The sequence below is a fragment of the Capricornis sumatraensis genome, chromosome 3 (assembly GCF_032405125.1).
Source record: "Capricornis sumatraensis isolate serow.1 chromosome 3, serow.2, whole genome shotgun sequence".
NCBI lineage: Eukaryota > Metazoa > Chordata > Mammalia > Artiodactyla > Bovidae > Capricornis > Capricornis sumatraensis.
Genome location: NC_091071.1, coordinates 55,314,328 through 55,331,317, shown reverse-complemented (window position 1 = coordinate 55,331,317; position 16,990 = coordinate 55,314,328).

The following is a 16,990-nucleotide window of genomic DNA, read 5'->3' as shown; positions in this document are numbered from 1 at the left end:
ACCAACCTAGACAGCATATTAAATATCAGAGACATTATTTTGCCAACAAAGATCCATCTAGTCAAGGCTGTGGTTTTTTCAGTGGTCATGTATGGATGTGAGAGTTGGACTATAAAGAAAGCTGAGAGCCAAAAAAATTGATGCTTTTGAACTGTGGTGTTGGAGAAGACTCTTGAGAGTCCTTTGGACTGCAAGGAGATCCAACCAATCCATCCTAAAGGAAATCAGTCCTGGGTGTTCATTAGTAGAACTGATGTTGAAGCTTAAACTCCAATACTTTGGCCAGCTGATGTGAAGAGCTGAGTCATTTGAAAAGACCTTGATGCTGGGAAAGATTGAGGGCAGGAGAAGAAGGGGATGACAGAGGATGAGATGGTGGGATGGCATCATCAACTCAATGGATATGGGTTTGGGTGAACTCTGGGAGTTGGTGATGGAAAGGGAGGCCTGGCATGAAGTGGTTCATGGGTCACAAAGAGTCGGACATGACTGAGCGATTGAATTGAATTTAAAATTGTCTGATGTTCTATTTTAAACATATTAAGGGAAATTATATCCTATTCAAAGATAAACTCACAACTTTTAAATATTTTGCCTTATCAGTGTCTAAATGCCCAAATGTAGTAATGACACAAACAGTGATATCATTTTTGGCCAGGTCCAATTGTTATTTACCATGCTTTCAAAGTACCTCTTTTATTGTTTATTACTTTTTCACTATCAGAAAATTTTCATAAGCTACAGTTCTCTTCTTGAGGAATTGAGTAATTGAGATTGATGCTAGAAATATTGTTTTTTTAATTATGATATATATTAATCCATTTTAGACCCAATTTCTATCACAACTAAAGCAGGTGTGTTTTTTTTTCATATTTGCACTTATAAATTAAATCTAAAGAAATGTTTTACACGTAACAAAAGTTAACACTGAAGAATACCCAAGATACATGCTGTTTACATGGATGATTACACATCAAAGTCTTAAAAGCCTAAGTATTTAAAGAGCTTCAGTATGATTCATTAGGGCATTGAGCAACTTATTTGGATTATTAAAAATAAAATTAGATTGCTCTGTGAAGATTACAGTACTAATAAAATACTCTTTAATAAATAATATATTTAGCAAAGAGTATTAACTTTAATGGAGCTTCCCAGTTGGTGCATTGGTAAAAATTCTACTTGTCAACACAGGTGCCACAGGAGACCCAGGTTCCATTTCTTGATCACGAAGTTTCCCAGAGTGGGAGATGGCAATCCAACCTAGTATTCTTGCCTGGAGAATTCCGTAGATAGAGGAGCCTGGCCTGCTACAATCCAAGGTGTCTCAAGGAGTCCAGCATAACTGAGCATACACACACACATATATTAAATTTAGTAGCAGAATGACTCACTCTATAGCTATAAGAGAAACCCAATAATTGTTCTGAGAAATTCCTTCTTACTAAGTGATACACCTCAGTAGAAATAAGCCCTAAATAAACTTCCATTCAAGTAATAGCTTAACTGAAAACAGTACTGAGTTTTGCCAATTTTGACAGTATGCATAGACATAGAATGTATTATGTAAAGTAAAATAAGTCAGAGAAAGACAAATCCTGTATGATTTCATTTATATGTGGAATCTAAAAAACAAAACAAATGAACAAAAACAGACTAATAGATACAGAACACAAAAACATGGTTGCCAGGGGTGGGTGGAAAATTTCACTGGGAATCAGTAAAATCAGTAAGAGAAATTCAGAGGTAAAAACTTTCAACTACAAAATAGACAAATCATAGGTATGAAGTGTACAACATAAAGAATATAGTCAATACTACAGTAGTAACTTTGTATGGTGACTGATGGTAACCATTCTTATAACGGTGATCATTTTGTAATGCATAAAAATACTGAATCACTATGTTATCTACAGTAAACTAATACGGTGAAAGTGAAAGTGGAGTCGCTCAGATGTGTTCGAATCTTTGTGACCCCGTGGACTGTAGCCCACCAGGCTCCCCCATCCATGGGATTTCCAGGCCAGAATACTGGAGTGGGTTGACATTTCCTCCTCCAGGGGATCTTCCCGACCCAGAGATTGAACCTGGGTCTCCTGCATTGCAGGCAGATGCTTTAAGCTCTGAGCCACCAGGAAAGCCCAATTAATGTGGTGGTATAAGTACCATGTGAGAAGCCCTTTTATACTAATATTTTAAATTTTAAAACATACATTAAAATTACAATAAAATTTAATTTAAATGTATGAGGTTATAAATGAAAAGCCACCGTTTCTTCCTACACATTTTCTTCCTTTTCAATTGTACTTGAAAAAAGGAAGAAAATGTCAATTGTACTTGAAAAAGGGAAGAAAATGTGTAGGAAGAAACAGTGGCTTTTCATTTATAACCTGATAAATCTAAATTAAAATTCTATTGTAATTTTAATGTATGTTTTAAAATTTAAAATAAGTTAGTATAAAAGGGCTTCTCACATGGGGCTAGTGACAAAGAATCCTCTGGCCAATGCAGGAGACATAAGAGACATGGGCTTGATCTTTGGGTTGGGAAGATCCCTTGGAGCAGGGCATGGCAACCCACTCCAGTATTCTTGCCTGGAGAATTCCATGGACAGAGGAGCCTAGTGGGCTACAGTCCTAGGGTCAGAGCATCAGACACTACTGAAGCAACTTAGCATGCACTCACACACATTTCGTTTATACATGGACATACTGAGGGATATCTTGGTTGCTTCTACATTTTTGCAATTATCAATAAAGCATTCATGTGAAGGTTTTTAAGTGAATGTATTTTCAGCTCATTTGCATAAATACCTAGGGATGTAACTGCTGGCTTATTATAGTAAGAGTATGTTTAGTTTTATAAGAAACAACCAAAATGCCTTCCAAAGTGACTGTAGCATTTTGCCTTCCCCCAGCAAGGAATGAGAGCTCCTGTTACTCCACATGTTCACCAACATTTGCTGTTGTCAGTGTTTTTGACTTTTACGAATCTACTAGGTAAGCAATGTTCTCCCATTGTTGTTTTAATTTGTGATTCCCTAATGATGGTGGGATGCTTACCTATTGGCTCAGCTGGTAAAGAATCTGCCTGCCATGAAGGAGACCCAGGTTCAATACCTGGGTAGAGAAGATACCCTGGAGAAGGGATAGTCTACCCACTTCAGTATTCCTGCCTGGAGAATTCCATGGACAGAGGAGTCTGGCAGACTACAGTCCATGAGGTCACAAAGAGTCAAATATGTGACTAACACACACACACACACACACACACACACACACAATGATGATGGACCATAAAGAAGGCTGAATGCTGAAAAATCAATGCTTTAGAATTGTGGTGCTGGAGAAGACTCTTGCAAGTCCCTTTAACAGCAAAGAGATCAAATCAATCAATCTAAAAGGAAATAAACTCAATAGTCACTGGAAGAGCTGATGCTAAAGCTGAAGCTCAGATATTTGGCACCCTGATGCAAAGAGCCAACTCATTAGAAAAGACCCTGATGCTGGAAAAGATTGAAGGTGGGAAGTAAAGGGGGCAACAGAAGATAAGATGGTTCAGTTCAGTTCAGTTGCTTGGTTGTGTCCGACTCTGCAACCTCATGGACTGCATCATGCCAGGCTTCCCTGCCTATTGCCTGCTCCCAGAGTGTGCTCAAACTCATGTCCATCGAATTGGTGATAATATCCAACCATCGCATCCTCTGTCATCCCCTTCTCATTCTGCCTTCAGTCTTTCCCATCATTATTTCCAATGAGTCAGTTCTTCACATCAGGTGGACAAAGTATCAAGGTTTCAGCTTCAGCATCAGTCCTTCCAATGAATATTCAGGACTGATTTCATTTAGGATTGACTGGTTTGATCTCCTTGCCATCCAAGAGACTCTCAAGAGTCTTCTCCAAAATCACATTCGAAAGCATCAGTATTTCATGAGTCAGCTTTGTTTATAGTCCAACTCTCACATCCATACATGACTATTGGAAAGTCATAGCTTTGACTAGCTGGAACTTTGTAGGCAAATTAATGTCTCTGCTTTTTAATATGCTGTCTAGGTTGGTCACAGGATCCGTTGCTTTAAGTAATAATGGATTTAAAATAACATAATCCAAAAATATATTTTTAAACAATTTTGGTATTGGCCTAGTAAATAATTAAAGATATTTTAATTTACAACCCCAAACAATACTTCTGCTTTCTCTTCTGCTATTTGCTCTCAGGTATATTCTGCTTCAGGATCTTGTTTAAAATTCTAAACCGCCACAACAGGACAAACTTCTTTCTCACCCACTTTTTTTTTTAACTGTCATTTATCATCATAAAATTAGAACCACCAAACAAGGAAAAATTATATTCCCTCAGATCGCACTCTCCAAACTGTTCAATTCTGTGATATAAAGTTAACCAAGAGGTGGTTGGTTCTGAAGAGTTACTGGAAGTTATAAAAATTAAAAATTGATCTTTCAAATTGCTTTGAGTAATCAGAATAATTACTTCTTTTAGAATCTTCATTTCTTCTTCTTTTAGAGTGGAAAATCTTAAATTCAGAGGTCAGTTCAGTTCAGTCACCCAGTCGTATCCAATTCTTTGCGACCCCATGAATCACAGCACGCCAGGCCTCCCTGTCCATTACCAACTCCCAGAGTTTACTCAAACTCATGTCCATTGAGTCAGTGATGCCATCCAGCCAACTCATCCTCTTTCATCCCCTTCTCCTCCTGCCCCCAATCCCTCCCAGCATCAGAGTCTTTACCAACGAGTCAACACCTCCAGAGGTGGCCAAAGTATTGTAGTTTTAGCTTTAGCATCAGTCTTTCCAATGAAAACCCAACTGATCTCATTTAGAACGCACTGGTTGGATCTCCATGAAGTCCAAGGGACTCTCAAGTGTCTTCTCCAACACCACAGTTCAAAAGTATCAGTTGTTTGGCACTCAGCTTTGTTCTCAGTCCAACTCTGACATCCATACATAACCACTGGAAAAACCATAGCATTGACTAGACAGAACTTTGTTGGCAAAGTAATGTCTCTGCTTTTGAATATGCTATCTAGGTTGGTTATCACTTTCCTTCCAAGCGGTGTCTTTTAATTTCTTGGCTCCAATCACCATCTGCAGTGATTTTGGAACCCCAAAATATAAAGTCTGACGCTGTTTCCACTATTTCCTCACCTATTTGCCATTAAGTGATGCCAGGATCTTAGTATTCAGAATATTGAGCTTTAGGCCTACTTTTTCACTCTCCTCTTTCACTTTCATCAAGAGGTTTTTTAGTTCCTTTTCACTTTCTGTCATAAGGGTGGTGTCATCTGCATATCTGAGGTTATTGCCATTTCTCCTAGCAATCTTGATTCCAGCTTGTGCTTCTTCCAGTCCAGCGTTTCTCATGATGTACTCTGCATATAAGTTAAATAAGCAGGCTGACAATATACAGCCTTGACGAACTCCTTTCCCTATTTGGAACCAGTCTGTTGTTCCATGTCCAATTCTAACTGTTGCTTCCTGACCTGCATACAAGTTTCTCAAAAGTCAGGTCAGGTGGTCTGGTATTCCCATCTCTTTCAGAGTTTTCCACAGTTTATTGTGATCCACACAGTCAAAGGCTTTGGCATAGTCAGTAAAGCAGAAAGAGATGTTTTTCTGGACTCTCTTGCTTTTTCAATGATGCAGCAGATGTTGGTCATTTGATCTCTGGTTCCTCTGCCTTTTCTAAAACCAGCTTGAACATCTGGAAGTTCACGATTCACACATTGCTGAAACCTGGCTTGGAGAATTTTGAGCGTTACTTTACTAGCATGTGAGATGAGTGCAATTGTGTCATAGTTGGAGCATTCTTTGGCATTGCCTTTCTTTGGGATTGGAATGAAAACTGACTTTTTCCAGTCCTGTGGCCACTGCTGAATTTCCCAAATTTGCTGGCATATTGAGTGCAACACTTTCACAGCATCATCTTTCAGGATTTGAAATAGTTCAACTGGAATTCCATCACCTCCACTAGGTTTGTTCATAGTGATGCTTTTTAAGGCCCACTTGACTTCATATTCCACGATGTCTGGCTCTAGGTGAATGATCACACCATCATGAATATCTGGGTCATGAAGATATTTTTTGTACAATTCTGTGTATTCTTGCCACCTCTTCTTAATATCTTCTGCTTCTGTTAGGTCCATACAATTTCTGTCCTTTATCAAGCCCATCTTTGCATAAAACGTTCCTTTGGTATGTCTAATTTTCTTGAAGAGATCTCTAGTCTTTCCCATTCTGTTCTTTTCCTCTTTCCATTGATCACTGAGGAAGGCTTTGTCTCTCCTTACCATTCTTTGGAACTCTGCATTCAGATGCTTATATTTTTCCTTTTCTCCTTTGCTTTTTGCTTCTCTTCTTTTCTCTGCTATTTTTAAGGCCTCCTCAGACAGCCATTTTTCTTTTGTGCATTTCTTTTCCATGGGGATGGTCTTAATCCATTCGAAGACCAAATTTGCCTGTTACTTCAGGTGTTTCTTGATTTCCTACTTTTGCATTCCAGTCCCCTATAATCAACTGGGCATCTTTTTAGGGTGTTACTTCTAGAAGGTCTTGTAGGTCTTCATAGAGCCATTCAACTTTATCTTCTTCAGCATTACTGGTTGGGGCATTGACTTGGATTACCATGATATTGAATGGTTTGCCTTGGAAGCAAACAGAGATCATTCTGTCGTTTTTGAGATTGCATCCAAGTACTGCATTTTGGACTCTTTTTTTGACCATGATGGCTACTCCCTTTCTTCTAAGGGATTCTTGCCCACAGTAGTAGATATAGTGGTCATCTGAGTTAAATTCACCTATTCCAGTCCATTTTAGTTCGCTGATTCCTAGAATGTCAATGTTCACTCTTGCCATCTCCTGTTTGACCACTTCTAGGTTGCCTTGATTCATGGACCTAACAGTCCAGGTTCCTACGCAATATTGCTCTTTACAGCTTCGAACCTTGCTTCTGTCACCAGTCACATCTACAACTGTGTATTGTTTTTGTTTTCGTCTCATCCTTTCATTCTTTCTGGAGTTATTTTTCCACTGATCTCCAGTAGCATATAGGGCACCTACCGACCTGGGGAGTTCCCCTATCATTTTGCCTTTTCATACTGTTCATGGGGTTCTCAAGGCAAGAATACTGAAATGCTTTGGCATTCCCTTCTCCAGTGGACCACATTCTGTCAGACCTTTTCACCATGACGCATCCAGAGCAGACACACTGAAACCATAATCGCAGAAAACTAGTCAATCTGATCTTAATTCTACCAGGTAAATATTTATTCCTAAAGAAATGAAGCATGTATTTCCAAATCTAAACAATTCTGTGACAATATAATAAAATAAAATTTTAATTGCAAAGTAAATTTTTTACTTAAAGGACACATATTAAATTGTCCTTTAAAGGGATGACCACAGAGTAAAGCATTATATTTTGCATACTGCTTTCAAATTATGCAAATATTATTTAAAATAGATAATTTCCATTATAATTTATCTTACAGCTAAGATACTGAATATTTTATAGTCCTTTGCCACTTGGCTTTATGAAAGTAATAGCTTTAATTTCACATTTTACTCTATAAACACAGATTGATGCTGCTAAGTTTTAAAACTTGTACAGTAGATACTGAAATTAATTTAGTCATCATTTATTATGAAAAGCTATTGTTTATTACTATTCTGAGATCAAAGTAAAAGGTAAGGAAAATTGACACATTATTGAAAAAATAAAAACAATAAGACTGAAGAAGCTATACAAAACAGATCAATTAGTAAGTTTTTATTCAGCATTAACTTTATGTCTGAGTGTCAACTAAATTATATTTTTCAAAAATAATAAAACCTGCATTTTAAAACAAGATTTTATTATTATTAAATTTAAATTTATTTATTTTAATTGGAGGCTAATTTCTTTACAATATTGCAGTGATTTTGCCATACATTGACATGAATCCGCCATGGGCATACCTGTGTTCCCCATCCTGAACCCCCATCCCACCACCCTCCCCATACCTCAGGGTCATCCCAGTGCACCAGCTCCGAGCACCCTGTATCATGCATCAAACCTGGACTGACAATTCGTTTCACATATGACAATATACAAGTTTCAATGTCATTCTCCCAAATCATTCCACCATCTCCCTCTCCCACAGAGTCCAAAAGACTGTTCTATACATCTGTCTTTTTCTGTCTCACATATAGGTATCATTAGATCTTTCTAAATTCCATATATATGTGTTAGTACAGTGTATTAGTGTTTTCCTTTCTGGACTACTTCACTCTGTATAATAGGCTCCAGTTTAATCCACCTCATTAGAACTGATTCAAATATATTCTTTTTAATGTCTGAGTAATATTCCATTGTGTATATGCACCACAGCTTTGTTATCCATTCGTCTGCTGATGGACATCTAGGTTGCTTCCATGTCCTGGCTCTTATAAACAGTGCTGCGATGAACATTGGGGTACATGTGTCTCTTTCAATTCTGGTTTCCTCTGTGTGTATGCCCAGTAGTGAGATTGCTGGGTTATACGGCAGTTTTATTTCCAGTTTTTTAAGGAATCTCCACACCGTTCTCCATAGTGACTGTACTAGTTTGCATTCCCACAAACAGTGTAAGAGGGTTCCCTTTTCTCCACACCCTCTCCAGCATTTATTGCTTGTAGACTTTTGGATTGCAGCCATTCTTACAGGCATGAAATGGTACCTCATTATGGTTTTGATTTGCATTTCTCTGATAATGAGTGATGTTGAGCATGTTTTCATGTGTTTGTTAGCCATCTGTATGTCTTCTTTAGAGAAATTTTTGTTTATTTCTTTGGCCCATTTTTTGATTGGGTCGTTTTTTTTCTAGAATTGAACTTCAAAAGTTGCTTGTATACTTATGCGATTAATTCTTTGTCAGTTGCTTCATTTGCTGTTATTTTCTTCCATTCTGAAAGTTGTCTTTTCACCTTGCTTACAGTTTCCTTTGTGGTGCAGAAGCTTTTAATTTTAATTAGGTCCCATTTGTTTATTTTTGCTTTTATTTCCAATATTCTGGGAGGTTGGTCACAGAGGATCCTGCTGTGATTTATGTCAGAGAGTGTTTTGGTCTTACAGTTAGATCATTAATCCATTTTCAGTTTATTTTTGTGTATGGTGTTAGAACGTGTTCTAGTTTCATTCTTTTACAAGCGGTTGACCAGTTTTCCCAGCACCACTTGTTAAACAGATTGTCTTTTCTCCATTGTATATTCTTGCCTCCTTTATCGAAGATAAGGTGTCCATAGGTGTGTGGATTTATCTCTGGGCTTTCTATTTTATTCTATTGATCTATATTTCTGCCTTTGTGCCAGTACCATATGTCTTGGTGACTTGCTTTGTAGTAGAGCCTGAAGTCAGGCAGGTTGATTTCTCCAATTCCATTCTTCTTTCTCAAGATTGCTTTGGCTATTGAGGTTTTTTGTATTTCCATACAAATTGTGAAATTATTTGTTCTAGTTCTCTGAAAAATACCGTTGGTAGCTTGATAGGGATTGCATTAAATCTATAGATTGCCTTGGGTCATATACATATTTTCACTATATTGATTCTTTCAATCCATGAACATGGATTTCTCCATCTATTTGTGTCCTCTTTGATTTTTTTCACCAGTGTTTTATAGTTTTCTATATAAAGGTCTTTTGTTTCTTTAGGTACATATATTCCTAAGTATTTAATTCTTTTCATTGCATAGTTGAATGGAATTGTTTTCTTAATTTCTCTTTCTGTTTTCTCATTATTAGTGTATAAGAATGTAAGGGAATTCTGTATGTTGATTTTATATCCTGAAACTTTACTATATTAGTTGATTAGCTCTAGTAATTTTCTGGTGGAGTCTTTAGGGTTTTCTATGTAGAGGATCATGTCATCTGCAAACAATGTGAGAGTTTTACTTCTTCTTTTCCTATCTGGATGATTTCATGCTTATTATTCTTAAAAGAAGAACATAGAATGGTATTTGAAATCTAAATAATGATATATAGGGTAGTGTCAAAATACATAGTTTTTTATGGTACCAGTTTTTCATTTTTTCACCTTGTATCATCTGGATCCAATATGGATCATATGTGTCCATTGATCAAATTGATCAATGGATCATTTTTTATATTGGATCAAGGAGTAAAAATAAAATAATTTTCACTGCAATATAGAGTATTTTATATGATTTCAAAATTGTATATATGATAAGTAGTTATTTTAAAATATATTAGAATTTCAAAAGAGCAAAGATGCAAAAATTGTGTGCCATCTAATTTTACTTGCTAGAGTATTTTTAATCAATACTTTTATGTAAGATTGATGAGAGAAATATTAATAACCTCAGATATGCAAATGACACCACCCTTATGGCAGAAAGTGAAGAGGAACTTAAAAGCTTCTTGATGAAAGTGAAAGAGGAGAGTGAAAAAGTTGGCTTAAAGCTCAATATTCAGAAAAGTAAGATCATGGCATCAGGTCCGGTCACTTCATGGGAAATAGATGAGGAAACAGTGGAAACAATATCAGACTTTATTTTTGGGGGCTCCAAAATCACTGCAGATGGTGACTGCAGCCATGAAATCAAAAGACGCTTACTTCTTGGAAGGAAAGTTATGGCCAAACTAGATATCATACTAAAAAGCAGAGACATTAGTTTGCCAACAAAGGTACATCTAGCCAAGGCTATGGTTTTTCCAGTAGTCATGTATGGATATGAGAGTTGGACTGTGAAGAAAGCTGAGCGCCAAAGAACTGATGCTTTTGAACTGTGGTGTTGGAGAAGACTCTTGAGAGTCCCTTGGACTGAAAGGAGATCCATCCAGTCCATCCTAAAGAAGATCAGTCCTGGGTGTTCTTTGGAAGGAATGATGCTAAAGCTGAAACTCCAGTCCTTTGCCCAACACATGTGAATAACTGACTCATTGGAAAAGACTCTGATGCTGGGAGATATTGGGGGCAGAAGGAGAAGGGGACGACAGAGGATGAGATTGCTGGATGGCATCACCAATACGATGAACATGAGTTTGAGTGATCTCTGAGATTTGGTGATGGACAGGGAGGCCTGGCATGCTGCAGTTCATGGGGTTTCAAAGAGTTGGACATGACTGAGTGACTGAACTGAACTGAACTGATGCAAATTCTTCTTATTAGCACTTTTAAAATGCTACATATTTATCATTGTTTACCAGTTTTTAAATGATTATTTCATTCTTTATTATCTTACTATTTTCTTACTATTCTCTTATTCTCTTACTTTTTATTCTCAGAATTTTAAATATGTTAAATTTTGGACATATAGATGGATAGAACTACATTTTGATAAGGCAGAACAACAGTGCATCTTTGTCACCAATGGGATCTCTCTTATTCTGTAATGGTAATTACAGACAATGTAATTATTTTCCCCTATATTGTATGTCTAAAATGCACTTTATCTAGTCTTCAAGTGACTCATATGGGTTACAAAGCAATGAGTATAAAAAAATCCTTATCAATAAGATCATGTCTTAAAAGCTTCTATAATATCTATATAGATAGAATAAGAACTTTAGAATATCAAATAACTTTGATTTCTACTATGTTTGGAGTTATAAGAAGCAAGAGTTATGAGTTAAGTAAAGTCTAAGGTTATACACATATCTGATGTAGAAGAAACACATGAAAAGATTTGGAAAGGAGCATGAGAGATGATTGAATCATTTTTTATATTGATTTTGAGAAACGGTTAGATCAGAGTAGTTTGGTGAAACTGTGAGTTTAGAAACTGAACGGTGATGAGGTAAAGGATAAATCAGATAGGAATGATTTTTGAGGAGCTCAACTGTTAAGAATGACAAAGATGATAGGAAAACTATGAGTGAATAACTGAATGTTAAGAATCTAAAGAAATGATAACCAAAAAATAATAACATGCATGTAGTTTGTAAAGAAAATCTGAAGATTAAAAAATAAAATGTACTGTTGAGTGATGAAATCAAGATCACCATAAAAATGGCTTTCAATAAGAGTAGGGGCAACTGATCACAGTACTATGAAAAGAGAAAAAAAAAAAAGGTATTTTAAGGAATGCAGATTAGGTAATTTATTTATTTAAACTTTCTCATCCTCAGAAACAATCTTATTTGGAATAAGATCTTTACAGAATAAATCAAGTTAAAGTGAGCTCATAAGGGTGGTCCATAATCCAATGTTATTGGGGTCCTTATAAAAGAAATCTGGGTACAGAGACATATTCATAGAGGAAAGATGATGCAAAGCAACAAAGGGAGAAGATGACTATTGATAAGCCAGGGAGAGAATCCTGGAATGATGCTGATCTCAATCCTCATAAGGAACTAAGCCTGTTGACAAATTTATTTTGAACATCTAGCCTCCAGAAATGTGAGAAAATAATTTTCTACTGTTTAAATTTATAGTACTTTGTTAAGGCAGTATCAGCAAACTAATACAGAGGGATAGTAATAATTAGTTTAAAAAAAGAAATTAAAACACCCTGTAAGTAACTTATGAAAATGTCTAACACTCCACCCCCTCCCCACACACACAAAAAAAGACTAAAATTTTTCCTAGGTATATGGACTATTGCTTCAAATCTTTCATTTTATTCACTTTGTGAATATGCAACACAATGAATATGTTTTCACCTGAATTCATACAATGCAGTAGAGCTTAATATGATGCAATCTGAGCTAGTTAGAAAAGATTCTAGGTCATGGTTCTATCACTCAACGTCTTAACAATTATAGTTAACTTAAGACAAATAAAACTATTTTTCTCAATAATTAATTGAATATATTTACTGTTGTTCAGTCACTAAGTCATGTCCTACTCTTTGTGACCCCATGAACTGCAAAACACCAGGCTTCCCTGTCCTTCACTGTTTCCTGGAGCTTGCTCAAACTTATGTCCATTGAGTCAGTGATGCCATCCAACCATCTCATCCCCTGGTGACCACTTCTCTTCCTGCCCTCAATCTTTTCCAGCGTTAGAGTCTTTTCTAATAAGTCAGCTGTTCACATCACGTGGCCAAAGTATTGAAGCTTCAGCTTCAACACCTGTCTTTCCGATGAATATTCGTGGTTGATTCCCTTAGTTCTGATTGGCTTGAACTCCGTGCTGTCCAAGGGACACTTGCGAGTCTTCTCCAGCACCTCAGTTTGAAAGCATCAATTCTTCGTTCTTTGGCACTCAGCCTTCTTTATGGTCCAGCTCTCAAATCCATACATGACTACTGGAAAAACTATAGCTTTGATATACAGACCTTTGTTGGCAAAATGACATCTCCACTTTTTAATATACTGTCTAGGTTTGTCACACATCTATCCATTCATCTAATTGTCATAACAACAATACACAAATTTTCAAAACCATGTAAAGTACAAAGCTGTAACAAATACTAGAAGTTAACATTTTTAAAAGTATCTTACTAATGTAAAACAGAAAAATATAATGGCACATTAAGAAAAATATAGACTTTTAGTGATGTCTGAAATCATTTAAAGGACAATCTAAATAGGCACGAGTTTCAGTTGGAAAAGTTTTAGTTTTAGTTTCATATTAATTTAATGTAAATAGCTATAAACAGAAAATAAATGTCATTTAAATTCTGTACACTCTTAAGGCAGGGAGCATCTGTCAGCATAATAGATCCTTTAGACTCCTGCTAGGCAAACCCAGCTAGCAGACATTTTAAAATTGACTGAGTTTGAGAAGAAGCAGTTTTTCATACAAAAGTTGGCAGTTAAGGAGGAAAATGTTTTCATCCTAATTGAATTGGATTTGGCCACTGGGATCTTTTCTATTCACCACAATAAATTTAGAAACCGTTTGTAAATTTATACCACTCAGGATTTTCCTAGTTACCTGAGAAAGTTGCCTAACTCAGCTGTTGGTGCTGAGTCTGCTCTTTGCTTCTCTAATAGTTTTCTGCACACTTTCCCTTGTGGGTTCCTGAAGAATTTAAGGAGGGATCTGGGTTTATTTAGCAGCTGGTTATCTCCTGCTAATGGCTGACAAAGATACTAGAACATACTATCTGCTTTGCTTCTCTCTTAACTCATCTTGCTTATTTGAGGGTATGCTTTGAACTTGTCAGGAAAATAGCACAAGCTTCAAGAGTTACAATTATAATGTTATGCCAAATGCTTATTCTTGGATTATACCTTTTACAGCAACTGGGATAATATGTTGGAAACATTTAGCATTTTAGCAATCAAATGCTATAATTAGTACTAGTATCTAAACTGCATTCATTTTTTAAGGCTACAGTGAAAATGATGGTACTGGATATATATTTGGTTTGATAGTTATTAATGATTTCCCCTTAAAGTACAAAGACACAAACACACACACAATCACATACACAATCATACGCAATGATTATTTTCATTGCTTTAATTTTTAATTCAAATAATTAGTATAGAATATAGCTGAATACATTTAGTGCTCATTTTTTGGTACTCATAATATGTTAAGTGTTCAACTTCTTATATATCCTCACAATAATCCTCAAAAATAATGCTAAAATAAGTTATTTGAAAAATCCATAATCTAATAACTGGTATATTTCAATGTAGATTTTAATGGTATTTTTCTATTTGGTTTAAAAACAAGTGCCTAAATCAGGGGCAAAAACACACTACATACACCAAAGAGAGGATTTAAAAAACTGGGAGCCAGACCTGAATAAAAAACTGTTATATTAGCTCTGTTACCCAGAAATTGTATCTCCATCTCCACACAGCCCCTTGAAGTTGTATACGCAGAATTCAAGAAAAGAAAAGAAAGGAGAAGTTTCAGAATTCTACGAAGAGTTGGATGGCATAAATACAAAAACAGAGACAGAAAACAACAAAAAATATTACTAATAAGCATCAGGGGAACTGATGCGATGGAAACAGGCTATATCATTCTCGGGTGAGATGTCTGACAACTTAGGAAGCAAAATTACTTCCTAGTTAGGAAGCCCTGTGTGCCTATTTGATCAAAAAAGTGGAGATGTAGTGAGAGAAGCTAGGGTGAGAAGGAGGGTCCCAATGAATCTGGGTCCATTCCCAGCATCTGCTTTTGTAACACTGTGTTTCCTGCCAATCAAATAGGCAGAGGAACTCTTAGCAAGGCACCAGCAAAATTGCTCATATCTTGGATGATTATAAAATTATTTCCCTACATAAGACAGTTTTGAGAGCAAAATGGATCACTATTAATAATTACTCAGACAAAAGGCATAAGCTAGGAGAGAACTAAGCAAACTAAGCAAAAGGAGAAGGGGGCAGCAGAGAATGAAATGGTTAGATAGCATCACTGACTTAATGGATATGAATTTGAGCAAACTCCTGGAGATAGTGAAGGACAGAGGAGCCTGGTGGGCTGCAGTCTATGGAGTCGCAAAGAGTCAGACACAACTTAGTAACTGAACAACTATGTATGATTTCCCAACTGCTATTCCACCTGATCAAGTGTTTATAGTTGACTATTTTGTACCTTTTGCTTTCAACCAAACTTAAGCTAGGCTTTGCTCCTCCCCACAAGCCCCTGAATTCTGCTTATCTCAAAACCTGAGCAAACATTCAAAGCAGGGTATGTTGCCTTATTAGGTATCCTAAGAACTGGCAAATAGGGCCAGACACATTTTTGTCAGACTAAGTCACTTCTCTGAATTTTCCCAACTTCCCATTACTTATTGCTTACTCTTTGCTATAAAAGAAAATATTTTTCTGTTTGATTTTAAGATATTCCTGAATTCTGAGGATTGTCCCTTTTGTAGTGGCCTTTCCAATTAAGTCTAGATTTCATTTTATTTGATACACCCAACAATTGCTGTTGGAAAATCTCATTTCCCTTGAAATGGAGTGAAGACTCTGAGGGCACTCTGAAGTGAAAAGGACTTTTGTCCCTGTAACAAAGTTGGCTGCCTACACCTCACCTCCAGACTTGCTGGAAGGAGAGGAAAATGACAGACAGGTCCATATTGCTCAACTCCTCAGACTAGTGCTGATTCTTAAAGTCTGGCCTGTGTTTGGGGTGGCAGGTGAGGAAGATGAGGGTAGAATGGGGAAAACTTAGAGCTAAAATAAATAGGAAATTGACACTTGAAATTGGGCTAAATTGACCTGGACTTAATAAATATCTAATTAGCAGTAGAGCTATGGGTTGATTCAAGATGTTCCTGAGAGATATGAGATACAGTTACAACACAGTATGATTACATGTTGTATTTACAAACCATTTCAATTATCTTTCAATTATCATTGAGTCAAGACAGGTAGATACATTTACTTGTTATATTCACTGGAATGCTTTCAGTAAGAAATAAAAGAATGCCTGACTCACAGTGGACTAAAGAATGACATTTAGTTTCCTCTGTATCAGAAGTCTGCAGGAAGATAGCTACAAGGTTGGATGGGAGGCAAAATGTTATTATTAAGGATATGTGTGCCTGTTAAGTCACTTCAGTCATGTCTGACTCTGTGCGACCCTATAGACTGTAGTCAGCCAGGCTCCTTTGACCATGGGATTCTCCAGGCAAGGATGAGGAATTGGGCTGCTATGTCCTCCTCCAGGGGATTTTCCTGACCCAGGGATCAAACTTGTGTCTCTTATGCCTCCTGCATTGGCAAACAGGGTCTTTACCACTGAGCCACCAGGGAAGTCCCCTACTGCTGCTGCTGCTGCTGCTGCTAAGTCACTTCTGTCATGTCTGACTCTGAGACCCCATAAACAGCAACCCACCAGGCTCCCCCGTCCCTGGGATTCTCCAGGCAAGAACACTAGAGTGGGTTGCCACTTCCTTCTCCAGGAAGCCCCCTAACATGGCTATGAAACCTAAAGATAATGCTCCCGCATAATTATATACAGAGGAATGTAAGACGAAGGACAGTCTAATTGGTGAGACGGTGCTTCTCAGATACACTTCTATGTTTATCTAGAAAGAAAAATTTTACCATGAGTACCTCTACCCAGCACAAAAAATTTTTGCTTCT